Source organism: Delphinapterus leucas, chromosome 17 (assembly GCF_059928025.1).
Source record: "Delphinapterus leucas isolate spDelLeu-1000000601 "Yukka" chromosome 17, BTC_Dleu_Yukka2, whole genome shotgun sequence".
NCBI lineage: Eukaryota > Metazoa > Chordata > Mammalia > Artiodactyla > Monodontidae > Delphinapterus > Delphinapterus leucas.
Window position 1 is genome coordinate 34,965,200 of NC_143145.1, and position 13,433 is coordinate 34,978,632.

Below are 13,433 nucleotides of genomic sequence, written 5' to 3' on the forward strand. Positions count from 1 at the left end.
TGACTCGGTGCCCAGGGACAGAGGGAGGAACCCAGCGTGACTCCAGGTCCCTCTGGGCCACTGTGCCTGCTTCTGAGATCCATGTTCGTGCTGCCGGGAGAGGCCCCTGATGCTCCTGTGCGCCTCAGTTCTTCCAGTCCAACTGGATTGCTTGCCGGTCCCAGAACTCCCCCTGATCTTTCCCCTTCTAGGTTTTGGTTCCCGGCATTTGATTCCATCTGGAATGTCCTTTCCCCATCTGTTGAAATCCTTCCTCTTCAAGGTCCCTGCCCTAATGCCAGCTCCACCAGGAAGCCTCCACCTTCTGGAAGCGCCTTCTGGAAGCGCCTGTACCCCCTTCCCAGACTGTCACTGCCCGGGTGTGCGCAGGGTTGTCTCCCTGGCCAGGCTGTAGATGCAGGAAGGGCGGGGACGATCACACTCCTCTGTGCCTCTTCCTCCCCCGCCTGTCTCTGGGGGTGGGGTGGAGGCGTCTTGCGTGGAGGAGCCCCACGCTTTTCCTGAATGCTATAGAATTTGTCCCTGTTCCAGGACAGGGTGGACAGCCACAAAGATAAATCCTCTCTGCTCATGCCCCTTCCTGATAGTTCTCTGGCCCGTCCGCTCCATTTCCGGAGTGTCAGGGGGGCTTGTGGTTAGCAGGCAGCGACAGGAAAGAGCTGAGGCCAGGCCTTGACCCAGCACGTGGTGTCCGCAGCACCAGAGTAGCTTCCCCTGGGGAGGGACGGGTAGAAAGACTGAGGCAGGGGATGAGAGCGTCGAGTCCCTGGATGCTGGCGCAGTCTCTTCCCATAGACAGACCCAAAGTCTTAAAGGGAGGGGTAGGACCCCGTGACCTCGGGCGCCGCCGAGGCCAGTGCTGGAGCCACGGAACCGCCTCCTCCCGACAGCGGGGCGTCCGCCAGCCCGCGCCGCAGGTGACCCCGGTCGCTGCCAGTCGTCCCCGCTCCCCGCCGAGCACCCCCAGCGCCCCCGCCGCAGCCGCCTTCTTGGGGTTTTCCGGCTCGGAGTGCCTCAAACGACCTCGGCAGCCGCCGGCCCGGGCCGCTCCCCCGCCCCGCCCCCCGCCTCCCTGGCCGCGGAGCAGGGCTTTCTGATGAGTCAGCGGGAGCCGGGGAGCCTCCAGCCTCCCCGGGCATCTGCTCCGGTGACGCACCGTGACTCACGGGCGCCTGGGCAGCCGCAGCCGCCGAGCGCGCAGCGCGGAGCCGGGACGCCGAGCGCAGGCCCCCGCCGCGGCCGAGCGGCCCCCGGGAGGGCCCGGCTCCGCGCCCCGCGACCGGCGTCTGGCTCCTCCCGCGCGCCCAGCGCCTCCCGCCTCCCGCGCCTCCCGCTCCCGCCCGCCTCCGGCACCCTCCTCCCCCGGCCCCTCGGCTCCCCTGGCCCCAATCCCAGCTGACATCAGACGCTGGCCGCCCGGCCACCCTCTGAGTCAACAGTTTCCGAAGCGGAGCCCGCTGCCAGGGGCTGGGAGAGAGCGCTGCCTCCGGGGGAGGCGGTGCGGGGCTGGCCGGGGCTGGCAGCCGCGGGAGGGTGGAGGTGGGTGGGGACCAGCGGAGCTTTTTACAAGAAGTCACGGGGGGTAGGGGAACCGAGAGGGTGAAAAACGCCCTGCGGAGCTGCCTGGGCGGGGAGGGAACCTGCGCCCGGAGCCACGTGCTGGAGCCGGCGCTGGGTGGGTGGCTTGGGGAGGCGTGGGGGAGGGAGAGGCCCTTGCTGGGAAAGGCCCCAGGCCACGTTTCTGGGGGAGGAGAAGAACCGCGGGTGGACACGCTCGGCCCCAGGCCACCAGGGAATGTTCGTGTCTGGAAAACGCGGCCCAGATCCCTTTGATGGGAGCAGCTCTGGCCAAGCCTGGAGGGCTGGCCCTGCCTGCTTAGGGTTGGACCTGAAGAAATGCAGTGGCCTAACCCAATGGCCTCCGCTGACCTCGGTGGGATGGGGTTAGGGCTGGAGGCACCTCCACCTCCCACCCCTCAAAGAGGATGTCTGTCCAAGGGTCAAAGAATTGGAGAGGCTGAGTAAGTTGACGGTGGGTGGCTGCCCAGTGAAGGCGGGGGGAGTAGTAAGAAGAAGGAAGGAGGCGTAAAAAGAAGGAAGAAGAATTTTAAGAACATGCCAAGGACATAACTGCAGTCCTTGGAAAGGTGAGTTTCCTACTACCTGAGGAATCAGGCCAGAATCCTCAGAGGAAAGAAAATGGATTCGCTGCAGGAAGGAATGTGGAGACTGGGCTTCTTCCTCTGAGTAAGAGGCTGGAGCCTCTGGGTGCTCTGGTCTGCCACTGTCCGTGTTGAGCACCCACTTTGAGAGGCTGCCTCCTGTGGCTCTAGGATGCTCAAGAAGGGCAAAAGACCCTTTAAAAAGTACCCACCTGCAGTGGCCTAAGCGGCACCTAGAAGCTTCCTTAACTCTGACAGTTTTCTCTGCCCTTGTCAGAAGGGAGAGGAGCCAGGAAGACAGAAAGGCAGCAAAGCTCCACAGGCACCTGGGTTTCCTAGTCTCCCACTCCATCCCACCTCACCCCACCCTCCCTTGACCCCCAGGATGAGCAAGACACAACTGCCGTTAGTGGGCCTCCAGCTGCAATTTATTCTCAGTTTCTTTCCAGGATTTGACTTGCCGTTCTTTCCAAAGCCACGGCTCGACAAGTGATGCCAGCCCATGGAGGGGGTGTTGTGTCTCATCTTGCAAGCAGAAGTAGCACAACAGCTGGGTGAACCAAACCCATCCAGATCTGTCCAGAGCTGTTTGTCAGTATGGCCTCACAGGACCACGTGAGCTGCCTCTTGCCCCATGTGACCCCCATTCAAACTCAGGCAGAGCAAGAGCTCCCGGCCCCCTTCTCCTTGGGCAGCCTTCTCGCAAGTGTGTGGATGGGTGGCTCATTCCTGCCAGGTCAAAATAGCATTGAGCCAGACTTCTGGGAAGCTCTGTATTCCAGGCCTCTGTAGAAGAGTTAAAAATAACAGCTCTTGGGAAGCCAGGGGGTCTAGTTTGCTGAGGTGGGACAAGATGCAGAGCCCTGTGACATCAAAGGGCAGAAATACTGGCTGGGGATCTGTATGGAAAGTGTTAGTAGCAGGAGGTCCTGGGCCCTGTGTGGTTGCCCTTCGGGGAAGTTGGTGGGCTGGACCAGTGGGGGTTATCCTAGGAGGCTAAGGCCAGGTGCAGAATGGGGGCTGTGGCCGGATACTTAAGCCACAAACACTGCAACCCCCAACTTCCACTTTTTTTTCATGCTGAGAACTCTCTTGGTAGAGGCTGCTTCCTCCAGTGTTTTAAATTCTGATTTCTCATGTATCTGTCGGAGAGACAGTTATCACGAACTGGGTGAAGCTCTTTTCTGCCATTCCACAATCTGTGGACTTGCAGCCCTCCGCACCTGCATGTAACCCTTACCATGCTTTGCCTGGCCTGAGAGGTTTTGCTGTCTTCAACTTCCCTCTCTACCCGGAGGCCTACTGGGAGGCCCAGAGTTTCATCTTTGCAACTCCCTCTTGGTGGAACTCATGGGGAAGTGAATTAGCTGTCATCTCTGCCCTCCTCTGCCCCACACTTGGCCTGATAGCCTCCTTTGTGTCTGAGGGCACTTCCTGTTTGCTGTGTCTGCTGCTTCCACAAGAGCTTCATCCTGGGTTTTGACCCAACCTGCTCTTTGCCTGACAGTTCCGCCCAGCCTTTGGGACCCTGGCTTGTTATCCTGATTGACACCTGGCAGCTGTTCAGCAGGGAGAGCTTATGCATCTTCCCTTAGCAGTTGGAACTAGGGCAAAGGGTCGATGGTGCCTAAGTGTACTTCACTAAAGCCAGCCAGCCCGTTGCGTGTGCCTGCACATCCAGGAATGCAGGTGGACCTAACTGAAGCTAACATGTCGTGTAAATCCACAGTCATACAAAAAATAAGGGCTGCAACCCTTCACAAAACTTTTTTCAAAGCATACCATTAAATATGAGATTCCTGGTATGTATTTAGAGGGCTCATTTTCCTTGCAACTTCTGAGAAATAGATATATTGAAAGTGAGATACAAAATTAGGAGATGAATTAGCAGAGATTAGACTATTTTCAGGGGTCGTGTAACAAAGTCCTGTATTACTGCAGATGCCAGAAAAGTTGGAGATGAAACTGAGCCGAATGAGGAATATCTTGCCTCAAAAGATTTGGCGTAACTCCTCAAAACATCTGGCATCCCTTGGTAGCGTTTATCACTCCACTGAAAAGTTGACCTTCTTCAGCCATCCTTGACCACATAATGGAGCAGAGAGTGGGGCACTGTGTGTCAGAAAATCTGGTTCCGTCTCTGGCTCTGCCGTGTCTGAGCTCTGCTACCTTGGGCCACCTGCTGATCTGTCTGTGCCTTGGTTTCTTCTCCTGTAAAATAGAGATCCTTATACCTACCTCTTAGGACTCTTGTGGGGACCAGAGGAGGTAATTGACATTTGGTGGGTGCTCAGTAAAGGGTAGCTTACAATGTTTTAGACTTTCTAACTTGGGATAACAACTTCCTTAAGTGTATAATCTTCTCCATTGGGATTCTTTAGGTTTAGGGTCAAGAAGAATTGGGATTCTTCTGTCCAAGGTCAAGAAGGTCAAACAGAGAGCATTGAGCTCTTTTTCAGAAGCCACTGGAGCAAAGACCAACATCTCTAGGAGAGGTAAGGAATTTAAGAGCAGCACAATCTGCTAGCCAATCGTGGGTTTCAGGCCTGAGAGAAACCTGATAATGAATCATTCTGAGACCTAATCAGTGACAAAGATGACCTTTGCCCAGACACTGGCATGTCTGAGCTGCTGAATGAGCCTTTAGTGCAGGAGGTGTTGAAAGAGCCTTTATTAGGCTTATACTTATTCATTGAGTCAAATCCAAGAGTTTGAAGACAAATGCAAAGTTTATATTTTGTGTGCCCCTTGACCGTGTGAGATGTTACCCTGAGGGAAAACACTAAATCAGACCCTGCTCTAGTGTGTGATGGGTCCCAGAGCCACATATCGGGGCCCTGGACTCTTGCTCCTGTGAATGGGGGGAGCAGGTAATGTTCCCAGGAAGGACAGATTAATGGGCTGCATTGGACATCCTTTGGAGAGGGAGTAAGAACTGTCCTTTGCACCTCACCTCAGCTCTTTTTGACCCATCTGACACCAATCCAGGGAACATATGGTATATTAGTCTCCTAGGACTGCATAACCAAGCACCACAAACTGGGTATCTCGAAGCAACAGAAATGTATTTGCTCAGAGTCCTGGAGGCTGGAGGTTTGAAATCAAGGTATCAGCGGGGCCCTGCTCCCTCTGAGACTCTGGGTGGACTCCTTCCTTGGCTCTTCTTCCTAGCTTCAGATAGCTGGCAGTCCTTGGCATTCCTTGGCCTGCAGCTACATCACTCCAATCTCTGCCTCTGTTAGCCTGTGGTGTTCTGTGTGCATCTTCATATGGCAATCTCCTCTTTATTAGAACCCCAGTTATACTGGGTAAGGGCCCACCCTAATAGCCTCTTCTTAACTTGTTACACCTGCAAAGACCCTGTTTCCAAATAAGGTCACATCCACAGGTACTGGGGGATTAGGATTTTACAATATCTTTTTTAGGGAAAACAATTCAACCCATAACATATGGTAAGAGCGATACCTTTGATAAACAGGCTGCCGCACAGGCTGAGAAGGTCGTCAACATGGGCATTCTGCCCTGTGCCAGCAAGGGGGCAAATTGGGACAGTAAGTTGGCAGTCCATCTATCAGGAGCCTCAGAAACATTCATATCCTTTAATCCAGTGATTCACAACTAGGAATCCAGCTGTAGGAAGTCATCAAAAATGTTGATAAAGGGCTTCCCTGGTGGCACAGTGGTTGAGAGTCCGCCTGCCGATGCAGGGGACACGGGTTCGTGCCCCGGTCCGGGAAGATCCCACATGCCGCAGAGCGGCTGGGCCCGTGAGCCATGGCCGCTGAGCCTGTGCGTCTGGAGCCTGTGCTCCGCAACGGGAGAGGCCACAACAGTGAGGGGCCTGCGTACCACACACAAAAAAAAAGTGTTGATAAAACCTTATGCACAGAGGTATTCATCTCAATGTTGTTTATAACAATTATTAGAAACAACTTCAATGTCCAGCAGTTAGGGATGGTCATTAAAATAAGCCACATCTACATGAGGGGGGTGTTATATAGCCTTTAGAAATGATATTTCCAGAAAAAAATTTGTAACATGGGAAAAAATGAAATAAAATGATATATTCTATATGTTGTCAACTTTACAAAAAATATACAAGGAAGAAAAACATCAACATAATGTTAGAAGTCTCCCCCCTTCTTGTGAGAGATTTTGAGTGATTTTTAAAAATTATTATTATGGCATTATATATATTCTCTGCATTAGCTTTATAACCAAGGAAAAAAAACCCTAATGTTATTTTTAAAATAGACATATAAATAGTTTCCTGGAATATACGTTCCAGGGAAGTTCTGGCTGGGAGGAGAGTAGCAACTGCTGGGTGTCCGGCTGATTTCTGTGTTTATAAGCCATAGCCGTAACCCTCTAGAGTTTCTCAACATGTAGTTGGATGGCTCCTTGCCTCAGAATTACCCATGATGCTTATTTAAAAATGCAGAATTCTAGGCCCAACCCTAGGCCTACTAAATCAGGATCTCTGGGCGCAGGGCCCAGGAATTTGCATTCTTATAGGCTCTGCACACTTGAGTTTGAATTCCCCTTGCCTTAGAGGCTGTGGACAACCCACTCATCAGTAATCCAGCATGGTTTCTCACATCAGTCACTTTTGCTTTGAAGAGAAATTACTCTTTTTATAAAGTTCATTCTTGGTTGTGCCTAAGACAGGAAGCTGCAAAACATATTCAAAAGAATAGAAAATTCATAATTGTATTTTATTTTGGAACTCAGTAACAGCAAGTTGTGTTTCCTAATTTACATTAGGCTAATAATTAAAACGAGTTAACATTCCCAGACTCTACCCTAGGTTGGAATTGAGTAGCTGCAGGAGGACATCAGCCCACAGGGAAAGCTTTACCCTATTAACAAGTGGGTATTCCACATGCCATTAGTTGAGAATCGTAATTATAGACATGATTACTTTTAACTCACAACCTGAGGTGTCCTTTATTGATTGGTTTAGGGGAGCGCTATCAGAGGACAGTAGAAAGTTCTCCACTTTGAGGTGTGTGCTGGCTCAGGGCAGGTGCTGGCTGAGAAAGCCCTCCCAGCCCTCTGGGGCTGTGACTTGTCCAGACCCAGGGGAGCTGTAACTGCTGGGTTGGGGAAGGGACAGCAGCTGTGCAATTTCAGCCATCTCGTCAGTAGGTGAAACTCAACGCCGCAAAGAGGCAATAATTCAGGGTATTAGTCCACACTTGTTGCTTCCGGAGTTGGTCACAGCCTCCTAGGAGAAAAGATGAGCCATCCTGAGAATGAAGACAGCTCCAGGTGGGAGCTGTAAGAAAAAAGGGCATCTTGCCTCCTGGCAGGGACCATATCCCCCCTCTGTGCCCTCTCGCCCTCTCGTAGAACAGATGGCTTCAGGCTGCAGGACCCCGCACCTGATCCGCGCTGTTTGGGCGGGAAGAGGGCCACAGGAGGTGGGTGAAGTGCGTGGCCCCTTTTAATAACACCTTCCATTTGTGCTGTGTCGTAATCCCCAGCGCTCTGGCAGTACTGGATCGCCCCACGGTGGGAAATGAGACCTGGATGGGCAGGGCTGTCGTTAGCTCACCAACTCGGGGAGGCCCCGAGCAGTGGGGCTGAGAGCCGGGCTCTGGGGAGCACAGGGCAGGAGGTCAGGCCAGTTGTGCCTTCTTCCCTGCGGCATGGGGAGGGAGGGAGCAGAGGAAGGCAGCCAAAAGGGTTAGGACCCATCAAGGAGGAAAAACTGTAAAAGGAAGCCCTGTAACTTTCATACAACATGTAATTAACTCTCAGCAGAAGATGCCATGGATTCATAATGGGAGCCGACAGCGGGGGAGGAAGGCTCTGACAAGCATGAGATTTCTTGGGGTTTTTTTTTTAAATTTAATTTTTAAAGGAACACGAACAGTTGCAATTATAATCGTGGACCTTCCGTGATAGTGTCTCCCCAGCAGCAAGCCAGCTCATGCTGTCTCCCACCCTACCCAGGCAGGATGAGCAGGAAGGGCTTTTCTGCCTGGAGCTCTCTCCGGGCTCCTGGTGCCCCAGGGTGGGTCTGTCAGCAGCGCCTGCTCTGTCAACCTGCCCGGCGTGTGAGTCCATCCCAGAGCCCTCTCTTCTCCGTGACAGCTGTCCTTGGAGTCACCCTGGTCTCCAGCCAGGGGCTCCCAAGGTCGCCCTTCTGGCAAAGCCCAGGCCTCCTCCCTAGTGCCCTGCCCTCAGTAGGGTGGCCGCACCCCATGAGGAAGGGAAGTGCAGCTGGAGAGGAAAGGCAGGGAGCCCCGGGGTGGGATGGCTGCAGGTGGGCAGTGCCTGGATATCCGCCAGAACAAACGGGGCCAACGTTCTCCCAGGCACAAAGGGCACTCTGTGCGGGACACACCCAGCCGCGTGTGCAATCTGGGAGGCTCACGTTTCCTAACACAAAGGAGGCCCATTCCCAGACAGTGCTGGGTGTGGCCCCGTAGGCTGAACCCTGCTGGGCAGGGCCCCGTGACCCATCTGGATGGGTGACTTCAGTCCTCATTATGCTCTGGTCTGCACATGAGGATGGAGAGAGGCCGCTTAACTCCACAGGACATTGGGCAACTGCCTTTTCTTCCTCTGGGAAAGAGGCTGTGAACTATGAAGAGGGCATTCATTTTTTTTCCTTAAAATTTATTTATTTTATGTATTTATTTATTTTTGGCTGCGTTGGGTCTTCGTTGCCGTGCGCAGGCTTTCTCTAGTTGGGGCGAGTGGGGGCTACTCTTCGTTGCAGTGCACGGGCTTCTCATTGCAGTGGCTTCTCTTGTTGCGGAGCACGGACTCTAGGTGCGCAGGCGTCAGTAGTTGCGGCACGCGGGCTCCAGAGCGCAGGCGTCAGTAGTTGTGGCTCGCGGGCTCTAGAGCGCAGGCTCAGTAGTTGTAGCGTACAGGCTTAGTGGCTCCGTGGCATGTGGGACCTTCCTGGACCAGGGCTCGAACCTGTGTCCCCTGCATTGGCGGGCAGATTCTTAACCATTGCACCACCAGGGAAGTCCCGAGGACATTCATTTATTGAACATATATTTCTTGGGCACCATCTAGGTGCCAGCAAATAAAACAGACGAACTTTCCTGCTCTTAAGAGCTTACGTTTGACACAGAAGCATAGGCGCTTCTCCTCTGCATTCGTTTCCTAGAGCTACTGTAACAAAGTACCACAGATTGGGTGGCTTAAGCAACAGAAATGTATTTTCTCACAGTTCTAGAGATTAGAAATCCAGGATCGAGGTCTGGGCAGGGTTGGTTCCCTCTGAGAGGCTGTGAGGCCTGTAAGGGCAAGTCTGTTCCAGGCCTTTCCCCTCACTTCTGGTGGGTGCTGGCAATCTTTGGTGTTCCTTGGTGTACAGCTGCAGCACCCCAACTTCTGCCTGCATCTTCACATGGTGTTCTCCCTGTGTGTCTCTTTATCCAAATTTCCCCTTTTTATAAAGACACCAATGGTGCTAAATTAGAGCCCACCCTAATGGCCTCATTAACTTGATCATCTTTGGAAAGACTTTATCTTCAACAAAGGTCACGTTCTGAGCTACTAAGGGTTAGGACTTCGACATGTCTTCTTTTTTTGAGGGTGGACATAGTTCAAGCCATAACAGCCTCTATGGAGAAGTGCAGGAAGGTATGGAGGAGAGTCATTTGCCTTTGAGGTGCCTGCAGGCTCCTGCTTCCTCAAAGTCTCTCGTGAATACATCTGATTGGTGGAACCTGGGTCATGAGTCTGTGCCCCACTGCAAGGCAGGCTGGGAAATCGAGTTTCTGGCTTCTTACCTTGGGGAGGATGGACATCTAATGTGGGATCTTACCCAAACACGGGAAGCACATTCAAAGGATTCATGCAAAGGTGGCCACAAAGCACAAGAGAAATCTACCATGCAGGTGCTTTCAGATTTTCTCCAAGGGGACCCAAAAGCATAGCATGAGGACAACAGCATCAGTGTCTCATCTGCCCTTTAATGCCTGGTATTGTGTGCTGCCCACTGCAGAGACCAAATGTGGGGGACCACAGAGGACATCTGGCCAGTCTACATAATAGTGAACAACTAACATTTAGTAAGCATTTACTATGTGCTAGGAAATTTCCTAAGCTCCTTACATGCACTGCCTCATTTAATCCTCACAACAGCCTTATGAAATAGCGATGAGGATTAGCCCCTTTCACAGATGAGAGAACTGAGGTACAGAGAAGTTAAGTAACTTAGCCTACTAGGTGAGAGGGCCAGCATTAGAGCCCAGCCATTTCAGTCTGAGACTGAGAGCTTAGCCACCGTGCTCTCTAAGAGCACAGTGATGGAAGAGGATGATGAGAGATGGAAGCCAGGCTTTAGGGCAGGTGGGTGAGTGCTATTAAGCCACTGCCCAGATGTCAACCTGGGAGCTCACTGGAGCCACCCCTGGATGGCATATACATTGTCTCACACTGTCTGAGCCAAGGTGGGTGTGATGTTGGCCTGAGGCACCCTGACAAAGTCCTCAGGAATCCTGGGAGAGAGGCGTGGGGAGAGGCAGGAGGGAGGGGGAGGGGGGAGCCTGCAGCTGGGGTGCTGCAGGACCGGCCCAGGAGGCCCTGCCTGGCGTGGCTGAGGATGGCCTACGTCCAGGATGCAGGGGGCTGGGCAGGGGCTGGCTCTCCTGAGAGGCAGGGAGAGCCCAAACTGGGCCCTTGCCAAGGTACTGCCTGGAAAGGGCCAGGTGTTCCCAAAGGTTCTTCCCCAGTGACCTGGAGGAACAGCTGGGCCTTGGAGAGGCCTGGTGGCTGCCAAGGCCGACCCTCCGTGTTGAGGTGCATTTGGAAAGTGGTTCAGGTCCCTGACACACAGCCAGAGGCAGAGACCTGGGACCTCTGTGCCTGCCCTGGGGGAAGCCTTGGCCACGCCCTACTCCTGCAACTCTGGATGTTGGAACATTGCTGTTTCTAATACTTTGGGGGGGAAATGTGGGAAAGGGGGCAGGAGGAGACAAAAGTGAACGGGACATATTTCCGCAGCCCCAAGCATGTTCAGCTGGTGACCTTCTGAGGCCCTGGCCCTTAGGATTGGGCCTTGAACCTCATACACTCCAATCCAGAGTATAATTTCAAGGGTGTCCATACACCAGGGGTGTCTGTCATTCACCAGTCAGCCCTCCTCTCGAGAAAGCTGGGACCAGCCTAGCAGCTTCCCTTTCCAAAGGGAAAGAGGGGACAAGGTGGTAGCTGGGCTTTTCTTAAAAGGAACAGAAGACAAAGGTAGAGTATATTCCTCAACAAACGTGAAGGAAAAGAAATTTTCCACTAGAGGTTTTTCTTTTCTTTTTTTTTTTTTTTTTGGAGGTTTTCATTACAGTAGGTCACTGTGAAATACAGAGTTAATAAGATAGATCAGCTTCAGAAATGTATGCAAACATCAGTAGTGTTCCAGAGTTTTAAAACCAGGTTAATATCTACAATAACATGAAAAATACCAGTGCCCCACATGTGCCCTGATGTTCAGTTATCTTCCCATAGATAAGAAGCAGAGAAGAGGGACATTCTTAGAATTTAAAGAATGAAGTGAGGCCAGGGTTGCCAGATAAAATACAAGATGGCCTGTTACATTTGAATTCCAGATAAAACAACGAATATTTTGTTAGTATAAAACCATGTTCTGAATATTGCATGGGACATGCCTCTACTAAAAAATTATTTGTCATTTATCTGAGATTCCAATTGAACTGGCCATCATGTATTTTCATTGGCTCAATCTGGCAACCTTGTGTGGGCCTCCATCCACCCCAGTAGGGGAAGGCAGAGAAGTGACTTCTGGGAGAGTCTGGCAGGCATACGCCTCATGTCGGGGACTCCAGGGAGACCAGTCCTACAGCTCCAGGGCTACCGTGTAGGGCCCTGGGAAAAGGCCCTGAGCCTCTTCTCAGAGATCTCCCTGGAGGGAACAGGCAGGGCCCAACAGCTGCAGAAGGAAGCCTTGAAAACAACCTGGAAACAATTCAGCCTTCTCCTGGCAGCTGCCAACACATCTACAAGTGCACCAGGGCTCCCAGACCACACGCCGGGCCACCTCTCATAGTCTTGAGAGGTCACCCTGACCCCCCTGGGGTATAGTAACACCGAGCCACACCTGAGCTGACCCTGTGAACGCCCCAGCCTGCACTGACCTCTCCTTCAGGTCTGCCTGTGTCAGCCCTGCTCACGCTGGCTGAATTTCCCCACATTCTCTGGGGTTGAGGTCATCGAATACCCATGGGCCTTTCCTGCAAGGCTGAAGTGCCAATCCCTGGGCATTAGCTGGGTGACTAGTTATTTGTGTGCTGTCCACAGGTAACCTAGGGAGGGGAAGTGTGGGCACCTGCTGCCCAGGAGCCCTGGGAAATCACTGGGTGAGAGAGTCCAGCAGTCTCTCCCCAGAAGGTGAGTGGAGCCTGCCTGCCTGAGGGCTCTGGGCGAGCTACAGACCCTCCAGCCTCGCAGGCCCCCTGCTATGCTAGCTCTGCTGAGGGGCAGGTCTCCTCGTGGCTTTCCTCCCAGGGCTGTGTGGCAGCTGTTCTCCTGTCCTTTCCCAGAGAACAGGGAGGGAAGAGGGAAGGAAAAAAAGGGGCAGACCTGTCCTGGGAAGTTTCAGCTTGAATGTTGGACCAGAGCACTCACTGGAGTGCTGAGAAAGGAAGGAAGGAAGGACAGCCTGTGAGCAGAGCATGGCTTTGATAAGCATCTCCTGTGAGGTGCGTTTAGTCCCATTTTCACAGAAGATGAAACTGAGGCCCAGGGAGTTTGTGGAACTTTCCTCAGGTCACACAGAAAATGCTAGAGTCAGAACTCACAGCCAGACCACTCCGATTCTTTTTTTAAAAAATAGTTATGTATTTATTTATTTGGCTGTATCGGGTCTTAGTTGCGGCACGCGGGATCTTTCGTTGAGCAGTGCGGCTTCTCTCTATTTGTGGTGTGTGGGATCTAGAGCGCGCAGGCTTAGTTGCCCCGCGGCATGTGGGATCTTAGTTCCCTGACCGGGGATTGAACCTGCGTTCCCTGCATTGGAAGGCAGATTCTTAACCATTGGACTGCCAGGTAAGTCTCCAGACCACTCTGATTCTTAAACCTGGGCCCATTATATTGCTCTTTGCTACCCAGGAGAGTCCTGATCTAGCTCAGGAGGAAACAGCTACTGTCAACTCTGTTATTCTACTATGTCAGGTTCCAGCCCCCTCCACTACCCCCAAGCTTGGCTCATGACTGTGAAATTTCCACTAGAAAATGCTGAAAGGAAACAGCTGTACTTCTCTGTGACACGCCAGGACCCCCATCTCC